Source organism: Apostichopus japonicus, chromosome 4 (assembly GCF_037975245.1).
Source record: "Apostichopus japonicus isolate 1M-3 chromosome 4, ASM3797524v1, whole genome shotgun sequence".
Lineage (NCBI taxonomy): Eukaryota > Metazoa > Echinodermata > Holothuroidea > Aspidochirotida > Stichopodidae > Apostichopus > Apostichopus japonicus.
Genome location: NC_092564.1, coordinates 29,206,809 through 29,218,887, shown reverse-complemented (window position 1 = coordinate 29,218,887; position 12,079 = coordinate 29,206,809). Strand labels below are relative to the sequence as shown.

The following is a 12,079-nucleotide window of genomic DNA, read 5'->3' as shown; positions in this document are numbered from 1 at the left end:
TGACTGGTAACAATGGCTCTCTGGATATATGAAGATAAATTAACAATCAATTATTCCCAACACTTTGTTGACTGAAGAATATTTAATTTTTTTTATATTTTATTTTCGCTATTAAGACCCTGGAACCATAAATTTGAGTCACATCACATACTCAAACCAGCAGAAATATAAAACCAAAGTATATTCTGTGCTGTTATAGGTCCAAATTGCATACCAGCCCAAAATATGATATATAATATATGAAAAACAAAACCAATGTCAGTGGCATTAATTGCATGTATCTTAATTAATTGGCATGCTTTTATAGTTTAATGAATGTTCATCTTTTGTACTTGCTGAAGAGTGTACCATATACAGAGTTAATCTGTTTATTTGTTTAGGTGTTGTAACTTACATAGGGTTATTGGTTGTCCTCTATTTAGCAGTTTTTCCCTGTACCTGGGATGTGTCGAATGAGATTTTATCCTATAGAGGATCAGTGTAGCTATGCAGGATTTGTCCAAACTCTCTTGTCCCTGATTGCTTTTCTCTGTACAGTATATGACCTTTACAAATGTAAACCTCTATTCAGCAATGGTAGGTTTAAATTATTACAAACCTTCCAAACATCACAACGAAAGGAGAAAGACCTGTTGAACCATGTTTTGCTGTACGGTACCCCATGAGAATGGAAGACAGTGTTTCATCCCAGTCATCTTGGTTTTGATTGACAACTTTGATGAGTGACATTTGCAGAGTTTGGTGGAATCTTTCATCCAGCCCATTGGTCTGTGGGTGGTAGCTGAAGGATACTCTGTGGCTCACCCCTGTCATGTCAAATAGGGACTTGTTCAGAGCATTAACAAATTCTCCTCTCTGGTCTGAGATGAAAATTTTCATGCACACAAATCTAAATAAATGGAAAATTAAACAAGTTGTTAAAGTACTGGTAAGAGTAATGCAGTAAACTATTGGCATCTTCAGAGTGGCTGCGTGGTTTAATCAGGAGATTCTTTTAGCACTGATTTCAAAACAAGTAAGTTAAGCACTGACATAACACCTGGTCTTGGATGCACTGACCGTTATCCCACTAACATTTTATTAACATTAACTTATAAAACAACTTCAAGAAATTTCTGTAACCATTTTGCCGCTTTCTGGGTCACAGGTAAAACTGAGAACAAATGCAGGTCTACGTAACTAACTTCAAAAGTATGTTATGTAAAGTAAAAACAAAGTACATGGATATATACCTGGCCATGGTTTCAAACAGAAAGTTTGCAACGGTTTATGCTGTTTCGTCTCTTACAGCAACAGCCTCTGGCAATTTTGAAAAATAGTCACATAGGGTTATGATGTACTTATTTCCATTGATGGTCTCTGCAAGGGGTCCAATCATATCCACACCCACCTAAAAAAAAGGAAAATAGCATTCAGAACCATACACAATCATACCAACAACATTCTTGTACAGAACAGAATGCTGTATCAAATTTCGCAAATACTTTTGATACTGGACAGTGAAGCTTTTTTAATTTCAATGATTTAAATTGCATGATTTTGGCTTTTCTTGATTTAAAACTATTACTGCTCACACTTTTCAGCACAAAGCTTGGTGGCTGTTTATTGCTCCCGTTAGTCTAAACTCTTCGATCTTTTCCGTATCGATCTTTTTACATTTAATGTTGAATTTTCAGGGCACAGTCCTGACAAACGATATTTTCCAATGATACTGTACTCTTCATCGGTATCCAGCTCAGGAGAAGTCATCTTGTAATATCAGATCGGGCTAAGTAAGTTAACGGTCTCAACTCCTAATGCTTAACCGAGGCCAGAACAGTGCGTGCAAATATGCAACTACTGAGAATTTTGTGTGCCTGCGTGTTACACATTGAAATGTATTGCTTAGTATTAACAAGCATGGCCTGTGTTTAATAAATTTATGTCTTGTTGATCACTTTTCTTTGTTTCGAACTTGGAACCTATTAAGAGTTTATATATCTTTTTTAGTAAGGTTATCAATTAATAACATGTTTGTTTACTCATTATTATTGCCTTTAAATGAACAATATATGTTTTATTACTAAGTATTAGGTTATATTAGGTAAAGCATTGGTGGTGATGTCTGAAACAAGATCTATTTGGATAGGTGATGTTCGGAACAAGAGTCATGACAAAAAAATCTGAGAGGACATGACCCAAAACTGTCAGCTTTTGGTTAATATATATATGCTTATGTTGTGGTTTGATTTTATGGTATTTTGTTTCAATTACTTTCAATTTTGCTCTTTAAAGAGAAAACTGTAATTCAGGAAAAATTGTGATTTTTCTCACGATACTCTAATTTTTCTTTGATAACATCATCAATATCATTGAAAACTTGTCTGATTATAGTAAATTTTATGTTAATAAAGGAACTAACGACAGAATTCCCAAAATGTAGCAGTAATGGAGTGGCACCACCATTAAGAAAAGAACCACTTTTGGAAAATTTATAGATTGTCACACTTTTCTACCATCTTGAATATAATTTCCGGAATAGTTTAAGGTCTGGTCAATTCTAATTCATAAATTGCAGATATTAATTATGTTTTTTTTTATTTAGAATAGAAGTTCTGTACTGTAATTTGAAAATTTGCTACCTTTGGCAACCGTGAAACATGAACAGACCCAATTTCCAAAACGCTGATGTCAAACTCAAAGGTATAACAAACTTTTGTAAAATGTTGAAGACTTGCAGTGAGAGTTGTACAGTAAACCGCGAGAGTTGGCAGGCCTGCAAAACCCTACAGTAGCAATAGTCATCGACTTTTGTTGTAAACGATTTTGCTGATGTACTGCATGAGCCTAGTCTAAGTCTTAACCCTATTGTTTTAAACTCTAGCCAGTGGCAGTAGGCCAAATTGTATTGGCCTAATGGAATTTTTGGCTGAAACTGTAACTGTGCAAGGCCTAGCTAATTTAGAACTAGCCGTATGGCTGATAAGTCTGTTATCAAATCTTCAATCAAAGCGTTGTTGCATAGCATGCTAGGTGCTTACCCTAGGAGTATCTTAGGCTAAGCCATTACAATCTTCCATATACTTATTGCAATACCACCTGACTCCCCTGTCATTGGCCAAAAAAGGGGATATTGAATATCTACCCCATTTGGTAATGCTAGGCATACTTAATGCTCCTCTGCACAAATTCATGATTAATTAAGCACACAGAGTATTTTTTCATAGGGCAAGCCAAACATGTCTTCATGCACAGAAAAGTAGTGCTGGCCATTAGATTTAGAGCACTTATGTTTACAACCATACATGTTGACTGGTGAATTAATTAGGTGAGCTCAAGGATGAATCCTAGTGGCAGTATTGGGGGTAGTTTATGCTATCAAGTAACAAGTTCTTAATGCTCGAGTGAATTTGAGGAGGACTGTTTATCTATAGACAGTCTTGGCCTTCATGCATAGCATTAGACCTAGTATGTATTGCTATGCCCATAGTAGTAGTAGGCTACTTCTTATGGCCATATTCAACTTCAATTCCTATGATCGAGATACACAGCATATAGGTCCATTAGGCCTAACTCAGTCCAGCTACAGTCAGGGTTGCACTGGCATAACTAGGTCTAGGCTAGGCTTGTTATAACTCAGTCGTAGGCCTAGACTAAGCAAGGCATAGGCCTATGCTTGTTTGCTTTGATCTCAAATAAATAGTAAGCCAAGCCTAAAATGGAACTGAACAGGAAATCCTGGACTTTATGACCAAAACATGCCGATCTACTCTTACTGTCGTAATACTAGTTGTTGAAGCCTAGCCTAGTACCGAGTAGTAGTACTAGTAGTGCCCATGGTCCTATGCCTATCCCCACCTCACACAGCTTGGTAGGCCTCTAGACCGTCATGCAATTGAAATTTTGTCTCCCAAATCTTTCGTCTTTGTACTTTGGTAGGCAAACCAAAAAAAACGAACTCTATCTCCATTATGCTGGCTACATTAGGCCGCACAGCAAGGCAAGATATTTTCTTTAAAACAATACAAAACCATTTTTAGCCTAGCCTACACACGTTTTATACAAAATATGTGTTTGTATGCCAGTGTCGTCTGCACATTGCAAAAACTTAAAAGTTTTTGATTTAGGGTGGCATACTCCTATTAGAGTCTCAATCAATCCGCTCGATTGTTCTCCTATCTCAGGAAAAGTGCCAAAAAGCAGCGGGAGAACATCTTTTGTGACCTGTTATCAATCATAATCTAGATTTTTGTGGCTTGCATGTTGAAGAGCATGAATGGAAGTACATATGGTGAGAAAATTGGGTCAATTGAGGCAATTTTAGACCTTTAGGCCTCCCGGGAGCAGCGTAGGAAATTTGTTTACCACTGAGTGAAGAGGTTTGTTTACAAGTGACGAAAACTTCCGGCTCGGATAGCAAAATATCTACACGGTCATGGTACGGAAAATTGATGGTGCCATGAAAGGCCAACTTGTCAGCTATCCGGTGATGGGTAGCGTTTAGCTAGTGAAAACTTCTATCTAGACTTAAGGCCCGGTCACACTATACCGATATTTTATCGGAATACTATCCGATTTTCCCAGAGGAATCGAAACAGACAGTTTTTCGTTCGGGTCTTCTAGCCACAGTGATAAAGGACCTGATTTGCTATCTGTTGAGCCATTCCGATGTGGAATAGCCCTCTCCTAACTTTTGATATTGACTCCGTTTCCTTTTATCGGTTAGCTATCCGATTTCTCTTCCGATTTTTATCGCTTTTCGATGTGACGTCACTTAAGAATGTAGTCAGTTCTAGAACCCCTCAGATTTGAAGTAGGTATTCGAATATTCTACTGCATTCATTACATTCACTACCACAAACCTCACTCTTCGGCCTTAAATCGGAAAAATCGGACCGTATTTCGATAAAATATCGCTGTAGTGTGACCGGCCCTTAAGAGACCACATTACTTTTGTGATTTAGTGTGTAAGTCAATGGGGCTTTTAATGGGCGTATGCTACCTTAGGGTGTAGGTGGCATACTCCTATTAGAATCAATATCTATCCGCCCGATTGTTATTCAATCTCAGGAAAAGTTCCAAAAAGCAGCAGGAGAACATCTCTTTTTGACCCGTTATCAATCATGATCTGGGTTTTCTGTGGCTTGCATGTTGAAGAGCATAAATGAACATACATATTGAGCAAAAATTGGGTCAATTTAAAGGCATTGAAGAGTCGCCCCAAACCGCGTGCGGCCATCTGAAACAGTTAACTTTCCGTGGCTTGCAAGTGACGATTTGTTCGTGTCGCTACAAAATGCAGACAGTACAGTAATGAAATGTGTTAACGTGTTAAATAAGATGTCCAGCGCTGTATTGTCTGTACGCTATGCTGTAGGTATTGACCGCAGCTGTATGTACTGACTGTACACTAGTGTCTAATTACCGATGGTAGCAAGCTGTGTGTATTTTCTGGGATCGATGGTGGTGTCTAACACTTTTGTTACATCTCATTCGAAACTAGGTCATGTTACCGGCATTATACGTTTCTTTTTGCGCGAGTCTTCACACCCTTTAAGTCCCCTCTAGGCCAAGAGAGGAGATGCTTATCCAACCAATTTTACATAACTCTCTCTTACGCGAAGAGAACGGTGAAACTGTTTTTAACAGTATTTTTATTGATGAGGATATTATTATGGTTGGCGACCTTATATATGAGGTCATCCCAACACAAATGCCATCAGAAACCGTTCATGAATGTATAACACTTACTATTCCCGAAAATCCCATTTCCTTGAATGAAGTACAGACGATTATTTCTATGGTAATGAATGTATTACCCTAGAACTGGTTGACAGAGATCTATTCATCCGACAGAGTGGTATCTAGACAATCCGACTTACACAGGCGCGTATCCAGGGGCGTTGAGGTGCTCGCTCCCCTGGGAGGAAATAGATGAGAGAAATTTAGAAAGAAGGAAAAAGGGAAAAAGAGAGGGGAAGAGGAGGAAGGAGAGCAAGGAAGGGAAAAGAAAAAGAGGAAAGAGAGAAAAGGGAGAAAAGGAGGGAGTACAAGACTTGAAAAACGCCAAGACACCGGGAAGAGAAAGAGGAACAGTGACATAATTACAGCGCTGATCCCTATAATATACACAAGGTAGCCAGTGACGGATCGAGGATTTCGGAAGGGGCGTGCGTCTCACCCTACCCCTTACACCAACAACTCCATTTTTGACGTTTCCATTTTCCCTCTCTCACTAGTGTATATGTACATATATATATATATATTCATTCATTCATTCATTTATTTGTTTTGTTTTTTCACATAAATATTACAATGTGAATGGAAGTCTGCCTATGCTGGCAAAACAGAAGACTCCCATGATGAAAAGATAGAAAATAGTGAAAATAATGTTAATAACAATACGTATACGCTTCAATATGTGAATATGCTGCTTTGCGACTATGCAGCTACATCATAATTAATAAGACATGATAATTTCTTTAGCAAGACATTTACTAAATGTGGAGCTTGTTTCCTTATTTTTTAAAGTTATTGACAGTGAATTCCAAATGTTGGTTGCACGGTTTCTGAGGCTTAACATACCAGTGCGTGTTTTATATGATTTATAATGTGCGTTGCTAGCCGTTCTGGTATTATGATTATGGAAATCTGTGTTGCTATTTATAAAATTTCGAAAACTGATTGGTAATGATCCATTCCAAGCCTTGTATGTAAATGTTGCAATATTAACTTTTATAATGTCATCTAATTTCAATAAATTTAGTTTTTTTTTCAAAAATTTCAAAAAATATATATATATATATTCTATTACTGACATTATTAAAAATAAATTATCGTGTAGGTCATTTACAAAATGTTATATTAAAGAAACAATTGCATCATATTAATTAAAATATCATATAATTGATTTATTGTCGAAACGTTTAATTTGATCTTTAATTTTGTCTTCTCTTTTCTTTCTTCAGGGAGTCTTCTACATTGTTAAGCTATTGTATGCTTTATAGAAGACTTCCTTTCACCTTGTATATTTGCACGTGAAAAAACAAAATAAATCAAATCAAATCAAATATATATATATATTTCATATAATATTTCATTCATATAATATTTCATATAAAATTATATATATATATATATATATATTTCAAAAATTTCCAAATATATATATATGGTCTATCATAACGCGTGTGTGCGTATGGACGCCTTAAACAATTGTACAAGTGTGCTATGAAACCAACTACTATGGACGCACCCATCACTTCTTGAGATTGTTCCCATCTGCATGAAAACGCGCGCCCCACAACCCTACGCCCCACCCGGCCTCTAATCGCTACCCGATGAGTTAGGAAACTTAATTAGAGACCTCCCCCCCCCCCCCCCCAGTACCAAAACCTTGACAAAATCCGACAACACACAACTTAATCGATAAAAGGTGATCGGGTTGTGTATGAGTCACGTCTAGAGGTCGTCCTCTGACCTACATGGAGTGTGACCACTCCCGATTTTGCTATTTCCAAGAACAGGGTCCAAAAATTCCCAAGAAATCCCAAGGACACTGTACTTTATGGATATATAGCAATATCTAGCGATATCTAGGTATGGATTTTTGAATCCTGGGATCGAGACCAGGCCGCCGCAGTTTGCTTTTGCCGCGATCTTATACGGTATCGGGAACTTTAAGTATTAGAAACGAACATAGATTTATGTCAACTGCTGTCGTGGCGCGGTTGGTTGTGCTCTGTACCTCGAGAGCGTGACGTATTTTGGATCGCGGGCTCGAGACCAGGCCAGCGCAGTTTGTTTTTGCCGCGATATTATACGGTCTCTGGAAATTTAAGTATTAGAAACGAACATAGATTTATATCAACTGCTGTCGTGGCGCGGTTGGTTGTGCTCTGTACCGCCGAGAGCGTGACGTATTTTGGATCGCGGGCTCGAGACCAGGTGGGGGCAGTTTGCTTTTGCCGCGATCTCATACGGTCTCTGGAAACTTTAAGTATTAGAAACGAACATAGATTTATATCAACTGCTGTCGTGGCGCGGTTGGTTGTGCTCTGTACCTCGAGAGCGTGACGTATTTTGGATCGCGGGCTCGAGACCAGGCCAGCGCAGTTTGCTTTTGCCGCGATCTTATATGGTCTCTGGAAACTTTAAGTATTAGAAACGAACATAGATTTATATCAACTGCTGTCGTGGCGCGGTTGGTTGCTCTGTACCTCGAGAGCGTGACGTATTTTGGATCGCGGGCTCGAGACCAGGTGGGGGCAGTTTGCTTTTGCCGCGATCTTATACGGTCTCTGGAACTTTAAGTATTAGAAACGAACATTGATTTATATCAACTGCTGTCGTGGCGCGGTTGGTTGCTCTGTACCTCGAGAGCGTGACGTATTTTGGATCGCGGGCTCGAGACCAGGTGGGGGCAGTTTGCTTTTGCCGCGATCTGGTACGGTCTCTGGGAACTTTAAGCATTAGAAACGAACATAGATTTATATCAACTTCTGTCGTGGCGCGGTTGGTTGCTCTGTACCTCGAGAGCGTGACGTATTTTGGATCGCGGGCTCGAGACCAGGTGGGGGCAGTTTGCTTTTGCCGCGATCTGGTACGGTCTCTGGAACTTTAAGTATTAGAAACGAACATAGATTTATATCAACTGCTGTCGTGGCGCGGTTGGTTGCTCTGTACCTCGAGAGCGTGACGTATTTTGGATCGCGGGCTCGAGACCAGGTGGGGGCAGTTTGCTTTTTCCGCGATCTCATAACGTCTCTGGAACTTTAAGTATTAGAAACGAACATAGATTTATATCAACTGCTGTCGTGGCGCGGTTGGTTGCTCTGTACCTCGAGAGCGTGACGTATTTTGGATCGCGGGCTCGAGACCAGGTGGGGGCAGTTTGCTTTTGCCGCGATCTTATACGGTCTCTGGAACTTTAAGTATTAGAAACGAACATAGATTTATATCAACTGCTGTCGTGGCGCGGTTGGTTGCTCTGTACCTCGAGAGCGTGACGTATTTTGGATCGCGGGCTCGAGACCAGGTGGGGGCAGTTTGCTTTTGCCGCGATCTGGTACGGTCTCTGGGAACTTTAAGCATTAGAAACGAACATAGATTTATATCAACTTCTGTCGTGGCGCGGTTGGTTGCTCTGTACCTCGAGAGCGTGACGTATTTTGGATCGCGGGCTCGAGACCAGGTGGGGGCAGTTTGCTTTTGCCGCGATCTGGTACGGTCTCTGGGAACTTTAAGTATTAGAAACGAACATAGATTTATATCAACTGCTGTCGTGGCGCGGTTGGTTGCTCTGTACCTCGAGAGCGTGACGTATTTTGGATCGCGGGCTCGAGACCAGGTGGGGGCAGTTTGCTTTTGCCGCGATCTGGTACGGTCTCTGGGAACTTTAAGCATTAGAAACGAACATAGATTTATATCAACTTCTGTCGTGGCGCGGTTGGTTGCTCTGTACCTCGAGAGCGTGACGTATTTTGGATCGCGGGCTCGAGACCAGGTGGGGGCAGTTTGCTTTTGCCGCGATCTGGTACGGTCTCTGGAACTTTAAGTATTAGAAACGAACATAGATTTATATCAACTGCTGTCGTGGCGCGGTTGGTTGCTCTGTACCTCGAGAGCGTGACGTATTTTGGATCGCGGGCTCGAGACCAGGTGGGGGCAGTTTGCTTTTGCCGCGATCTCATAACGTCTCTGGAACTTTAAGTATTAGAAACGAACATAGATTTATATCAACTGCTGTCGTGGCGCGGTTGGTTGCTCTGTACCTCGAGAGCGTGACGTATTTTGGATCGCGGGCTCGAGACCAGGTGGGGGCAGTTTGCTTTTGCCGCGATCTTATACGGTCTCTGGAACTTTAAGTATTAGAAACGAACATAGATTTATATCAACTGCTGTCGTGGCGCGGTTGGTTGCTCTGTACCTCGAGAGCGTGACGTATTTTGGATCGCGGGCTCGAGACCAGGTGGGGGCAGTTTGCTTTTGCCGCGATCTGGTACGGTCTCTGGGAACTTTAAGCATTAGAAACGAACATAGATTTATATCAACTTCTGTCGTGGCGCGGTTGGTTGCTCTGTACCTCGAGAGCGTGACGTATTTTGGATCGCGGGCTCGAGACCAGGTGGGGGCAGTTTGCTTTTGCCGCGATCTGGTACGGTCTCTGGGAACTTTAAGTATTAGAAACGAACATTGATTTATATCAACTGCTGTCGTGGCGCGGTTGGTTGCTCTGTACCTCGAGAGCGTGACGTATTTTGGATCGCGGGCTCGAGACCAGGTGGGGGCAGTTAGCTTTTTCCGCGATCTCATACGGTCTCTGGAACTTTAAGTATTAGAAACGAACATAGATTTATATCAACTGCTGTCGTGGCGCGGTTGGTTGCTCTGTACCTCGAGAGCGTGACGTATTTTGGATCGCGGGCTCGAGACCAGGTGGGGGCAGTTTGCTTTTGCCGCGATCTCATACGGTCTCTGGAAACTTTAAGTATTAGAAACGAACATAGATTTATATCAACTGCTGTCGTGGCGCGGTTGGTTGCTCTGTACCTCGAGAGCGTGACGTATTTTGGATCGCGGGCTCGAGACCAGGTGGGGGCAGTTTGCTTTTGCCGCGATCTCATACGGTCTCTGGGAACTTTAAGTACTAGAAACGAACATAGATTTATATCAACTGCTGTCGTGGCGCGGTTGGTTGCTCTGTACCTCGAGAGCGTGACGTATTTTGGATCGCGGGCTCGAGACCAGGTGGGGGCAGTTAGCTTTTTCCGCGATCCCATACGGTCTCTGGGAACTTTAAGTATTAGAAACGAACATAGATTTATATCAACTGCTGTCGTGGCGCGGTTGGTTGCTCTGTACCTCGAGAGCGTGACGTATTTTGGATCGCGGGCTCGAGACCAGGTGGGGGCAGTTTCCTTTTGCCGCGATCTTATACGGTCTCTGGGAACTTTAAGTATTAGAAACGAACATAGATTTATATCAAGTGCTGTCGTGGCGCGGTTGGTTGCTCTGTACCTCGAGAGCGTGACGTATTTTGGATCGCGGGCTCGAGACCAGGTGGGGGCAGTTAGCTTTTGCCGCGATCTCATACGGTCTCTTTAACTTTAAGTATTAGAAACGAACATAGATTTATATCAACTGCTGTCGTGGCGCGGTTGGTTGCTCTGTACCTCGAGAGCGTGACGTATTTTGGATCGCGGGCTCGAGACCAGGTGGTCGCAGTTTGCTTTTGCCGCGATCTTATACGGTCTCTGGAAACTTTAAGTATTAGAAACGAACATAGATTTATATCAACTGCTGTCGTGGCGCGGTTGGTTGCTCTGTACCTCGAGAGCGTGACGTATTTTGGATCGCGGGCTCGAGACCAGGTGGGGGCAGTTTGCTTTTGCCGCGATCTCATACGGTCTCTGGAACTTTAAGTATTAGAAACGAACATTGATTTATATCAACTGCTGTCGTGGCGCGGTTGGTTGCTCTGTACCTCGAGAGCGTGACGTATTTTGGATCGCGGGCTCGAGACCAGGTGGGGGCAGTTTGCTTTTGCCGCGATCTGGTACGGTCTCTGGGAACTTTAAGCATTAGAAACGAACATAGATTTATATCAACTTCTGTCGTGGCGCGGTTGGTTGCTCTGTACCTCGAGAGCGTGACGTATTTTGGATCGCGGGCTCGAGACCAGGTGGGGGCAGTTTGCTTTTGCCGCGATCTGGTACGGTCTCTGGAACTTTAAGTATTAGAAACGAACATAGATTTATATCAACTGCTGTCGTGGCGCGGTTGGTTGCTCTGTACCTCGAGAGCGTGACGTATTTTGGATCGCGGGCTCGAGACCAGGTGGGGGCAGTTTGCTTTTTCCGCGATCTCATAACGTCTCTGGAACTTTAAGTATTAGAAACGAACATAGATTTATATCAACTGCTGTCGTGGCGCGGTTGGTTGCTCTGTACCTCGAGAGCGTGACGTATTTTGGATCGCGGGCTCGAGACCAGGTGGGGGCAGTTTGCTTTTGCCGCGATCTTATACGGTCTCTGGAACTTTAAGTATTAGAAACGAACATAGATTTATATCAACTGCTGTCGTGGCGCGGTTGGTTGCT

The 12,079-nt window shown here is 42.0% G+C and overlaps 1 protein-coding gene and 1 long non-coding RNA gene across 11 annotated transcripts in view; one reads left to right on the top strand and one right to left on the bottom strand.

Moving 5' to 3' along the window:
- LOC139966034 (uncharacterized) lies at nt 1-4,102 on the bottom strand. Its single transcript, XR_011792419.1, has 4 exons — nt 3,838-4,102; nt 1,233-1,390; nt 599-889; nt 1-20 (listed from the first exon to the last, which is right to left on the bottom strand). It is a non-coding gene; the product is annotated as an uncharacterized lncRNA (long non-coding RNA).
- Nucleotides 1-12,079, top strand: part of LOC139967080 (uncharacterized) — a 354,423-nt gene that overhangs the window by 80,855 nt on the left and 261,489 nt on the right. The gene's annotated exons all lie outside the window — the stretch shown is intronic.